Genomic DNA, 12068 nt, shown 5'->3' with positions numbered 1-12068 from the left:
AACTCATTATATTCCCAATATGAAAGTGTTGCTGTGCATTCCCTCCCATCGGGTGGCCGTGGGTGTCATGGGGCTGTAATTTTTCCACTTATTGCAGTGAGTGGTGCAATATCAGCAAGAAAATAGAGACTGGCTGGCATGTTACACCCAAAGACTAAAGTGTCAGGGCTAATAAGTGTTTCCCTTGAAATGTCACCGGACCACGCAAAATTTCTACCTTCTTTAGCTGAGCTGAACAGCTCAAAGGGAATCTTCCTCATGAAACCTTCTGAGGTTGTAAAAAAAAAAAAAAAAAATTAACAAGCCCAAAACTTTCCCTTTGCAACAGAAAATTAAACCCTTTTTTAAATTATTTTAACCTTCATTCACATCAACGCTTCTATCAAAATATTGATTTACTTTATATGGCACAAAGCTGACTACAGATCCAAGCATTTTGATAATCTGATAATGGTTTGGGTCACTTCTATGAGGTATACCGGGATAAGTCACGTTTTCCACTTGACTGGAATTGCTCTGCCAACAGAGGCCGTTTGGAAGGCAGCCATCTGAAAGAAGAATATTTTGGGGCTTGAGACATTTCATTTTGTCGCACAAAGTTGTCACTGTGGGCAGCCAGCTCCGGAGGGATGCACGCACACAGCTACTCTGGGGACATCTGCCTCGATGGGGGCTTAGCGAGGTAACACGAGCCCCCAGCAAACGCAGCCACCACTACTGTAGTGTCCATTACTTTGCTCCCGGTGTCTGGCCAGGACTTAGAGGCAAATAGCACCCAGTGCCATGCTCGTCACCTGTGTGTGACCCGCTCAGCATGGCCACCATCCGAAGGTGGCAAGGGCAGAGCCTTCTGGAAGAGGAGCCCCACGTGAGAGTTGAAATGTTCACGCACCATCATGGAGGAAGGTATAATTCAGCATGAATTATGAATGAAGCCCTATCTGAGAAATAAAACCTGTTTTACTGCATTTGCTGTTACCTGCTGGCATGCCCCGAGCAGTACAGACCAACTCCCTGCTAAAGAGAGTGATCCTGAAGGCAGGGATTCAGCCGCCCTTACCAGGAGTCATCCTAGAGACGTAGAGTCCTTGAGGTCTCACTGTCCTTCACGCCTTGCTGGAGGAGCTTCCTCCTTCATTCCCTCTTCCTCAGGTTTCAGAGATACCCCAGCTCTCAGACACCTGCCACTTTAGAAACGCTTACCAGCATCGAGCCTTCCAGTGCTTCAGGTCAACAGAGACACCCCAAGAAATCCAGCCCAAAGAATCTCGAATTATCGGGAAGAACTTCAAGATCAAATACGAGTCGTTCCTGTCACCCTTTGTCCGAGGACTGAGAGAGATCACTGCTAGTCCAGCTTGCAAAGAAACGCCATGGTCCACGTCTATGCAGGAATGAGGGAAAGTGCCTGGTCTCAACCCAGGTGGTCATCTCAAAGCATGCCCTTAGGAAATGACACATGAAACGCATGCTTTGAGCCTCCACAAGGAATAGGACTCCCCTAGAAGTAACTCACAAGTCCTTTCCTACAGTAGCAAACTGTTTAAGACCGGTTTGTTCAAAAGGTGTGAATTTCACAGGGGATGTTGAGAAAGCAGAGCGTGGAAAGTGCTGTCAGATGAAAAGGCAAATCTGACGATATGGAGCAATCTGCAGGAAATTATGAAACTACGTGACAGAAAAGCAAGGAAGGCCTTAATTTTGCACAGTGCATGACGGATGAAACACTCCATTTGCTTCAGAGGAGGAGGCAGCTGTTTCTGCCCACCCAGGCAGAGAGAACTGCTCCACAGCTAAGGTGGCAGCGGGGTTAGAGGACTGGTACAAGCATATGGAGCAAAAGGAAAGGTGGAGAGGGAGACTTTAGGTTGGTGTTCAATGTTAAGTAACATCTTTTAGGTGAGACAAAAAAGCAAGGACATACCTTTACCTCACTCCTTCCATAGATGACTCCCAGGACATTCCCAGCTCCATCCACCCTGCAAAGCCCGTCCTCTTTCTCCTCTGCAACCACCTTTGAGCTCATCGAGCCAGGTTTGATGAGAAAATGTTCCTGCCTCGTCTCCTGCCACAACACACTGTGTTTTCATAGAATCATAGAATGCATTGGGTTGGAAGGGACCTTTAAAGGTCATCCAGACCAACCCCCCTGCAGTAAGCAGGGACATCCTCAACTAGAGTAGGTTGCTCAGAGCCTCATCCAGCCTGGCCTTGAATGTCTCCAGGGATGGGGCTTCCACCACCTCTCTGGGCAACCTGTTCTAGAGTCTCACCACCCTCATTGTAAAGAATGTTTTCCTAATGTCTGATCTAAACCTACCCTGCTCTAGTTTAAAACCATTGCCCCTCGTCCGATCGCTACAGGCCCTTGCAAGCAGCCCCTCCCCAGCTTTCCTGTAGGCCCCCTTCAGGTACTGGAAGGGGCTATAAGGTCTCCCCGGAGCCTTCTCTTCTCCAGGCTGAACAACCCCAACTCGCTCAGCCTGTTTTCTATCCCCCTCGCACTGCGTGATAGCCCACTCACACGCGTGTCCGTTATTTCCCATCCAGTTTATTTTAGAAAAATCCTTGACTGCAGAGACTGTTCAAACAGCGTTACCCCGCTTCGTCACCGGGCTGTTTGCACATTGCGGAATGGGAAAGAGTGACACCAGCAACCCTGGGCTGGCAGAGCCTGGCCCTTGGCTTGGGCGGCAGGGGGTGGGAAGGGGGGTGGAACCTTCTGGCTCCAGCTGTGTTATGGATTTTTGAATCAAAGTGTCTCATTGTCCTTTATCTCAGGTACTAATGAAAAAAAAAAAAAAAAGACACAAAACCCAATAATTCCAAGGACTCAAACATTCGCAGCAGGAATTTCACAGCAAAACAAACAAAACCGGTAATGAAACCACTTTGAGCATTGGCAACGGTGTCCAGGTATATAACAGCTTTTAGCCAGGTATAAGTGATCAGTGATTTCACCTCTGGAAAGCTGATATAAGGTTGTAATGTTTCCACAAGCATTTCCAAGGGAAAGGAAAATAATACATTTCCAAGAGGACTGAAGATGATTGCAGTAATTTAAGAAGCAGCACAGATTTTCTGGCTTTGGGCAAGTCACAATCTCCCTACACCTAATCTTCTCATCAGCACAACGGGTGTGCTGTATGTCCGCTGCCGTGAAGTCACCGCACTTGTCAGAGTGCCATAAATCCCTGTTCAGGAGTAAATCCTGGGAAAAGGTGGACATAACAACATTAGCACCCATCCTATGCAAACACCCATTTGGAAAGATAGATACATACATAGACAGATAGATACATAGATAGCTACATAGATAGATGGATGGATGGATGGATGGATAGAAAGATAGATACATAGATAGATAGATGGATGGATGGATGAATAGAGAGATAGATAGATAGATGGATGGATGGATGGATGGTTGGATAGATAGATAGACAGACAGACAGACAGACAGATAGATAGATAGATACTAAAAATGGCATTTCTCTCATGGCTCTTTTTAGGTGCTATATAACTCTTCCCCCCAAACCCTGATCTCTACAATACAAAAGGGCAAATGTGACAGTGCACCACCTCAGTCAACTCCCGTAAAGGAATTTATGCTGACCGACATTGCTAGTGCTTTGGAAGGACTCCTGTCTGTGATAGAGGGAGGGGACGTCAGGATTGGTATTGACTTTCTGATTGCACTTTGAGCCTCTTCCCAACCTCTCACAGGTTTTCTGCACTTTAATGAGCGGAAGATGTAGCCAGTGACCTGGCAGCAGGCTTGGAGAGGGAGAGCAGCAGAGGGAGGCACTCAGCTTCCCGGCCTCCTCTTCCCCACCAAGCAATAATGTGCTTTTTATTTGTCATGATGATGTTAGTGCACAACCCTCAACCTTTTCAGCAGGGGTAGTTCAGGCGCTAGGCAGTAAAACACAGCTGCCGTGGTAGGAACAGCCCCAGATCCACTGAGGATGCTGTTGCAGTATCAGCGCTCGCTCCAGAGTCTACGGCTCTGTGTCTCTTTCTCCAGTATTCTCAAACCGTGTCTCCCTCAGATCTGTGCTGTACACCAGTGAAAAATGCATGAGATGATGGTACATCATTTTGACTCGCCAAGAGTCTTCCTTCCCTTTGGAACTGTCTGATTTGATGTGATTTAAGAACCTCAGAGCTACTTGGAAATTTGGAAGGAAACTCAGCTCTAGAACTGTAAAGCATTGTTATTGAGGGCTTTGATATGAGCTGCTAAAATCACATGGGAAAGATTGTTATAAAGATACTTAACTGGCAAACCTGGCACCAGTGAGTTCAGAAAAGAAAACTTTTTCAAAATGCCAGCATTATTATGAGCTTATGTTAAGAGGGGATATATGCACAAGAATTTAAAATGTTTCATCTTGCAGGAGTGGAAAACAAGTGAAAGTACACTGAATGAATTAACGCATTCAAGCAAAAACCAAAGCATCTCCCTTAAAAATTCTGCTACAAAGCAAGTTTAATTCCAGTGAAGATCCCCGTATTGTTGGGGCCAAAGAGCCGCTTATATCCACGCTAGCTTCATCAACACTGGTTCAGGGATCTCTGCTGTAAATCTTTGTAAGCAGTGTACACAGTCCTAGCAGAAATAGAGAGCTATTTCATCAGCAAACGTTCAATTCTGTGCCTCCAGTATCAACCTGATCTTTTCCATGGGCTCAAGCTGGAGAAAAATTTGAGGTCTAAGCCAGAAGTTTCCGTAGCTTTTTCAGCAGCACCTCCAGCATCAGCAAAGAATACTCAGACACCAGTACTAACGGTACTGGTCTCTGAATATCATATGAAGTTCACAGCCTCGCTTATCACTCTTGCCTTTTCCCTGGCGTCAGTTCAGGAGCTGTATGAGCACCCATCTCGCCAGAGTACTCGGGAAGTTTCTGCAAAGGCACATTAGTCATTCTGCTAAACCTGTTCTTTCAGTTTCTGAGAAATGGGTGGCTTTTCTGTATGCCTAATTCAACAACAAACATATTCCACGTGAGAGCTGGAAGCTCACACATGACCCAGCAGGAAGCTGCCTTGAAGACAGGCCAAGATATTAAAAATATGTCTGCACATAAACCTTACTGGCATTGCCTCACAACATGTTCCCAATTTTTTTGTCTGTCTCTTCTCATTCATTACTGACTGGTGCGCCACACTGTGTGTATACACTGCTGAATAACTTAACATTTAGATTCGGCTGGAGACCTGGCCTCCCAGTTGTTGACTTTGCATGCGGACACAAGCTGTGCCAGAGGATTTCAAGTACACGGTGTTGAAAGTATATTTGTATAGCTGTTGGCAGTGAAAAATCATTTGCCTCACAGAAATGTTCCTATAAGTACTGGGTGGCTTAAAAACAAAGACAGGAGGCTGGCAGAGGAAGTTCTCCTAGGTCTGCCTCCTGTTCCCCTAGGACAAATCAGTTTTACCAGTTTCCTTATCTATGAAATGGGCATAACTGCACGTTTTTACTTCACAGAAACAGCCTGAGGTTTAGGTTATATTGTCTGTAAATCCAGACTACAAAATGCTATAAAGATGCCAACTGCTGAGTTTTTATCTTCCTTTTCTGAATGATTTCACAACAGGTTTTGCTCACTGTCAACAGCCACGAGTGTATTTGTGGAGTGACTGAGTAATATGCAGAGGGAGAGATGGGTAAAGCTGCTTGGCTAATAGATAGTTACTAATTCAGGCAACTGGACTCAGTGCCCACCCTCTTATCTCAGCATGGCTCTTCGTGGTCCCTGGCATCTCAAAACTCTGCTGCCAAACAGCTTAGCAATTGGCTTCTGCTGGAGACCTGCTCTCCATATACCTGACTGTATGTGCACACAAAGTCTTCTGGTCTTCTCCAAGGGAGGCCAGCAGCAAAGAAACACGCTCCACCTGCAGCAAACGTAAGAGGGCATAGTCCTCATAATATTTCAGGTACATTGGATACAGCTCCTTCCCCAAACATACATTAAAAAATAATTATCATGTCTTAGCCATCACAGAACCAGCACAGGCCAGAGAATAAAGATGGGACTTACGAAGAGAGAAGAAAAGACCCAGCATGGGGGGGTGTGCTTGTGTAGGTCCGCCCTCTCCAGCCTGCTTGCTGACTGCTTAAAACAAACAGGACAGAAGAGGAAAGACTCAGCAGTTCAGTTAACAGAACTCAAAGTATATATGAGCTTTGAAATTAAAGGTGATGCCAAGGAAGGGACTTTGGACTAATGCCTGTAGGCAGCTTTTCCCCATTTTTCACTCTGCTCGTTTCTCATCTGCTCCCAGGGAAGCACACAGCGGGGTTTGCTCTGGATTTGTATTTCAAACAAAGCACAAGACAACTGACTGCAAACAGGGATGGATTCTTCCTCAGAGTGTGATCAAAAATGTTGTTGACTCTTTTAAGTGCAGGTTATGCTTCTTCCTCTTGCCTTCTCCAACCAGCCAGTATATTTAAAACCAATAACCCAACTAAAAGGCTCCTCTGCATACACAATACACATGGGGCAGAGGCTGAGACAAAGAACAGAAGGTGCATGTCAGAACTTGGCCACTTCTGCTTAAAATGACAAGGGACAAGATTTCCAGAAGGTGTGTGCACCCAGTAATCAAAATGTTTCCACTTTACCAGGATAAAGCATGGAAAGTTGGAGCTATACCAAACTTTTCAGGACATTTTGCAATTTACAGCATACTAAGCCACTCCCTTCCTGCAGCACCTCTCAGTCTCCGCCTCTCTCAAGCTCAACACCTCAGACATTGGCTTAGACAGTTGTTGGTCAGCCAGGTCCATGACTTCCCTTGGAACAGAAGGGGTCTCACATCCTGGGATCCTCACCAGGACATTTTGGGAAATCACAAAGGCCCTACCCATCACCGGATCTACAAGCAATGCAGCTCGATTTCAACAGCGCTTGACTCTTGTACAAATGCATCAGTTACATCTCGTGCATTGAAACACCAGTCTTATCAAGGGGTTTTATCAGGCTGGGAGGTTTCAACATTTGATATACAGTACCTTTGAAGCCAGTGGGATAACAACGTCAGAGAATACCCTAAAGCCACCCAAGGTCAAAAAGTTAATGGATAATAAAGGCATGCAGTCCCCTCTGAATGGTGCCTTAGCTGCTCTGTCTTCAAAGACAGCTGCATCCTGAGGATCTGGAGTATCCTCACGACCTGACTCAATAACATAACATTGAGGGGGGCAATGAGTACAACAAGTGGGGCAACCAGTACAACAGTGTTTAGCAAAACAAAGAAAATGGACTTGAATCCCACAAAGGTACTCAGTGAACTCACCTGGAGCAGAATCGTTTTCAGACACTGAGTGTTTCCACAGAGCAGCTCAGCTTCTAAGTTTTTTCTTATGTACTTAACATTGTGCCCCAATATTTCTCTCATTTCACCATGTGGATTTATTTTTTGCTGCATTGGATGGTCAGCCTTTTGGTGCAGCACTAGCTGATCTTCAAGCCCAGTTGTGCTGGACTGCAGTCTCTGGAAAACACAAGGTTTTCCTTGCAAACGTTTTGCTTGCGTAAATGTAACATTCACACGGCTGCAAGCGCATGGTCTAAATGCCATGTGGGTTCACATCATAAACAGGGGACAGAGAGAAAGCTGCTGCCCCAAAGAATTTTTGAAGAGTGATTCAGGGAGCCCAAGTAGGGCCTTTGAGAAGCTTAAAATCCAGTTGCAGCTCAAAATAAAGAGAAACTGATGCATTTTTCTGGGTGACGCGATGAGTACTGAAGTTGTGATGGTACCTTAGAAGATAAGGAAAGGGCTGAGGGCAGAAGGCTGTATGAAAGGAAATTCTCCTGCCAGGCAGTCCGAGAGCTGGCCAAGCCCCAGTGAAGCTCTGGGGAGCAAAGGGGAGACCCCTCTCCATCCACCACCCTCCACGTTCTAGTGGGACATGTCTACTGGGACACGGCCAATTGTTGATGCCAAGTTCACAAGCAAACAGAAAGATTTTGAAACACCTGAGTCAACAATGTGTATTTTATTGCATGCCATCGCCACCAGAATTTCTGCAAGTTTATCACAACTCCACATTTCTGTTCCTTTCCTACTTCACTCTGCTTTTGCCCTTTCTCCTCGTGTTTCATTTACCTGAAGTGTCAGTTCTGCCCTGCTGCTTCTTTACTCTCCTCCTTATTCTTTTCCCCTCCCTGCTCTCCCAATTCCCTTTCCTGGCTTTCCATTCAGGCTCACCTTCTCCCAGATCATCCCTGGGCGCCATCAAGGGCAGCAGGTGGCCAACGCAGTCACTTCTTGCCACGAGAACGAAGGGGAACCTTCTCTCCTATCTCACCCCTGTAGCAGCACCTGCAAAGCCTCTTCCATGTGAACTGCCACCGTTCAGACCTAAAAGACAACAGGAAAAAGGGAAGAGGGTCCTTGAAAGATGACATTAAATTATAACACAAACCGTTTCTCTGAGACGTGGCAGTGCTGCCGCACTACATGCTGGTAGGTCTTATATGTTTCCCAAGCCGCCATCAGCTCTCTCTTTTCTGCTTTCTCTATTTGATGATCCCACATGTCATCATCCAGCAGGGAAGCTAAACGCTCCCAAAGAAGAAGAAAGCAGGGAGAGCACAGCCCTTCACTCTAGCTCTCTAGGGGATGTGTCCCAGCCGGTTGTAAGTTGTGTTTGGATCTGCCTCAGCAGAACAAAAGGAAAGGCAGCCACAGCTGAGCCGAATCTATGGAGCCTGAAGGGCACAACAGCTCCCAACAGATGTCTGAGTCATGCTCTGAGCCAGAGGCATCACGCATCAACAAAGCGGATGCAAGATGAGATGCAGCTTTTGAACTATCTAGAAGAACAGCAGGAGTGAAGAGGAGAACCATCAAATCTGGGTTTCCTCGAGTGTCAGGTTACCTCTCCTCTCCAAAACTGTTTCTGTACTGCACAAGTGAGGCCCTGGATCAACAGCCAAAATGTCTGGCCTAATACTACTGAAATGTAAGAGCTATATGACTTCCTTCCTGTTATCACAGAGCTCCAATGGAAGCCACACGCAAATATAAGCATCTATATTGACTCGCTGTCCCTCCCTCGTACAAGCTCAATAAACTCCTCTGCATTCATACAACGTTGCCTCACAAGTGTAACTTGAGCTGAAAACAAAACAAAACCCCAAGCAAGAAAAGATGAACAAAAGAGAAACTCCCCAGTGGGACGAAAGCCATACTCTTCAGCAGACCAGCCCTTGACATCTCAGACTTTATACCAATGAGCACTTGAAGTTCTCTCTGTGCTAATTTATAAAGCGTCCCCCGGCCCTCTTTGAAGTTCTGGCCTGCTGCAGTGGGGTTCGGTAGCACTGAATAAAACATTGAGTAGCATTGAATACAGCTTATTAGGAACAGCTCAAGCATGCAGGAACAAGACAGGCCTTTGGAGATTGCAGCAACCTGGGAGGGGCTGCCCAAACATCGACAGCAAGATTAGAATTCAAGTGATCTTGAAAAACTGGAAAAACGATCGGGGAAAAAGCAATTTAGCATGGACAGTTAGGAGTAACTGCAGGAAGAAGTGGCACGTACAAGACAGGGAATGTCATGGCACGCAGCTGGTCTACTGAAAAGGGTCTGAGGCACATCATGCGTCACAGGATGCCCTTAGGTAAACAGTGTCATGTTAAGTTATGTTATGTTACATTATGTTATGTTATGAAAGGACTTTTGCCTATACCTGACCTCATACTCAGAAATATGAACAAGAGCGTTGTCTGCAAACACCCAAGGTAATCTCCCATTACTCACTCAGCAAGGCCTTGGGGGTCAGTTCAAGAAGTCCAGATCTAATGAAGAAAGTGGGGTAAGAAGAATCAGAGGTCAAAAGACGATAATCAATGTAATTCAGAGAAGAAAAGACTAAGATTTGAAACTGTCTTCAGGTAACCTAAAAGGTGCCTGCAAAAAGAGAGGTAATAAATTGTTTCCCCTGTCCATTGTGGGCAAACATTAAAATTACAAAACACTTCTGGTGGAGAAGGTAATTTCTCTGAGGCAGCTTGCCTGCAAGATCAGAGGATTTGAATAACAGATTAAAACCTCTTTGGCCAGGAATGTTTCAGGCCAAGCTGATGCTTCCAAGGCTTGTGCTACAAGACAGATGCATACAACACCTGGCCTTCCACCTGCAGAGCTGCGGTGCATGATTGCACCTCCTCTTGCGCATGCCAGAGCACACAAGATTCCCAGAAAGCCACTTCCACCTCTACTTGGAGAAAATGTCTAAGGAAAAAGGACTGGTTGGGGCTTCCTGTCTGATTCCAAGGACTGGCTGCAGGTGTACGGGTTCGGCAAGGTCTAAGGTCCCTGTTAGGAGGTGGGAGGGTGTGTGGTAGAGCAGGACTGGGCAGCTCCCGAAGCCATCGGTGCTACGGCAGAGGGCAGGGCCAGCCCACCTACCTGCTCTCTGATCCCAACTGGATCTCCACAGGTGGGACAGGTATGTGCATCAGGGAACCCAAAGCATCCTGGAGACACCGGCGGGGCCGGGGGGGCGGCTTGATTTGATTTGACAGTGTCTAGAGATGAGAAGGAACCCAAATGAGCGCCCTGAAGATTGGAAGAGGATATGGGAAAGCTCAGGGATTCATTGAATGCTTTGCATTTCCATTTTATCTGCTTATTAATTGTAATGATGGTCCAAGAGCTGATATATCTGGGACAGGTTCTCAGGATTTGTTCTGTAAGTGGTAGTTTCAGACCTCCTTGGAAGCATCCTTGGTTTTGTTGTGTCTTCTTTACACAGAAGGTAAAAGTTGGTTTCATTTTTAATGCACTATTCCATTGCAAGATTTTATCAGCTGTGTATTGAGCAGCTACACTTAGAAAAGCACTGCCATGCCACGGAAAGCAATTTTAAAAGAGGAAAAAAAAAAAAGAAAAAGAAAAAGAAAAAATCCAGCTTCTTTACCATCCTGCTTCTGGAACTTACTCTCTTAAAAGCTGACTCTGCAGGCCCTGAAGAGATCATGTTACTCCAAACAAAGCTGGAATAGGCGACTTATTGTTCTAGGCCAGTGGTATTCCCCTTTCTCAGCCATTGCCCGCAGAAATAACAATCCGCTTAAACAGGGCTCCCGTTTGAAACGTCAACAGCTTGAATTTCCCATGTAAAGCCTCTGGCACCCGGGCACCTCAAAGCCAGGTGATCTTAGTAGGAAAGTAGAGTTAATACAGAACAATAAAAGCCTTTGAGGAGACGCCTCTTCTGCAGGGTGAAGCACAGCAGCAATGTGTAAGATGGAGAGCCAGGGCTCTGCCAAGCCCCACGGGCAGCAGGCTACTGATACAGGGACTTGACCATCAGAGGTGGAGTCTCAACCCCACCCTTGCAGCTGAGCCACGGGGGCAGCAACCACCACAGAGCTCACGTCTGCTGGGGCAACCCTTCCTCACCTCTCTGGGACAACATTGGGTGGGAGAGTCTGGTAACAGACTCACAGAATGGTTTAGGTTGGAAGGGACCTTTAAAGATCACCTAGTCCAAGCCCCCTGCGGTGGGCAGGGACATCTTTCCCTGGATCAGGTTGCCCAAAGCCCCATCCAACCTGGCCTTGAGCACTTGCAGGGATGGGGCATCCACAACTTCTCTGGGGACCCTGTTCCAGTGTCTCACCACGCTCATCGTAAAGAATTTCTTCCTTATATATAATCTAAATCTGCCCTTTTCAGTTTAAATGGTCACCCCTTGTTCTATCACTACGAGTGCTGGTGAACGTCTCTCTCCATCTTTACAAGCCCCCTTTAGGTACTGAAAGGCCACAATATTGTCTTCTCCAGGCCGGACCACCCCAACTCTCTCAGCCTGTATTCACAGGAGAGGTGCTCCAGGCATTTCGCCCCTATGAAAACGAGCCCCCTCCCTGCCCCCGCCAAATTCCTCCCCACACCAGCTCCTCCAGCTTTCCAACCGCCAGCGCCCACGGACTCCTCATCCAGAGAGCCACATGCCCCCGGGGCAGCCTCCTTGAACCACTGGAAACCACCCGAGGCGGGCTCCGCAGGAGGGATGCTCTGCGCCTCTTACC

Source organism: Chroicocephalus ridibundus, chromosome 4 (assembly GCF_963924245.1).
Source record: "Chroicocephalus ridibundus chromosome 4, bChrRid1.1, whole genome shotgun sequence".
Lineage (NCBI taxonomy): Eukaryota > Metazoa > Chordata > Aves > Charadriiformes > Laridae > Chroicocephalus > Chroicocephalus ridibundus.
Note: the sequence above shows the minus strand (reverse complement) of the source record.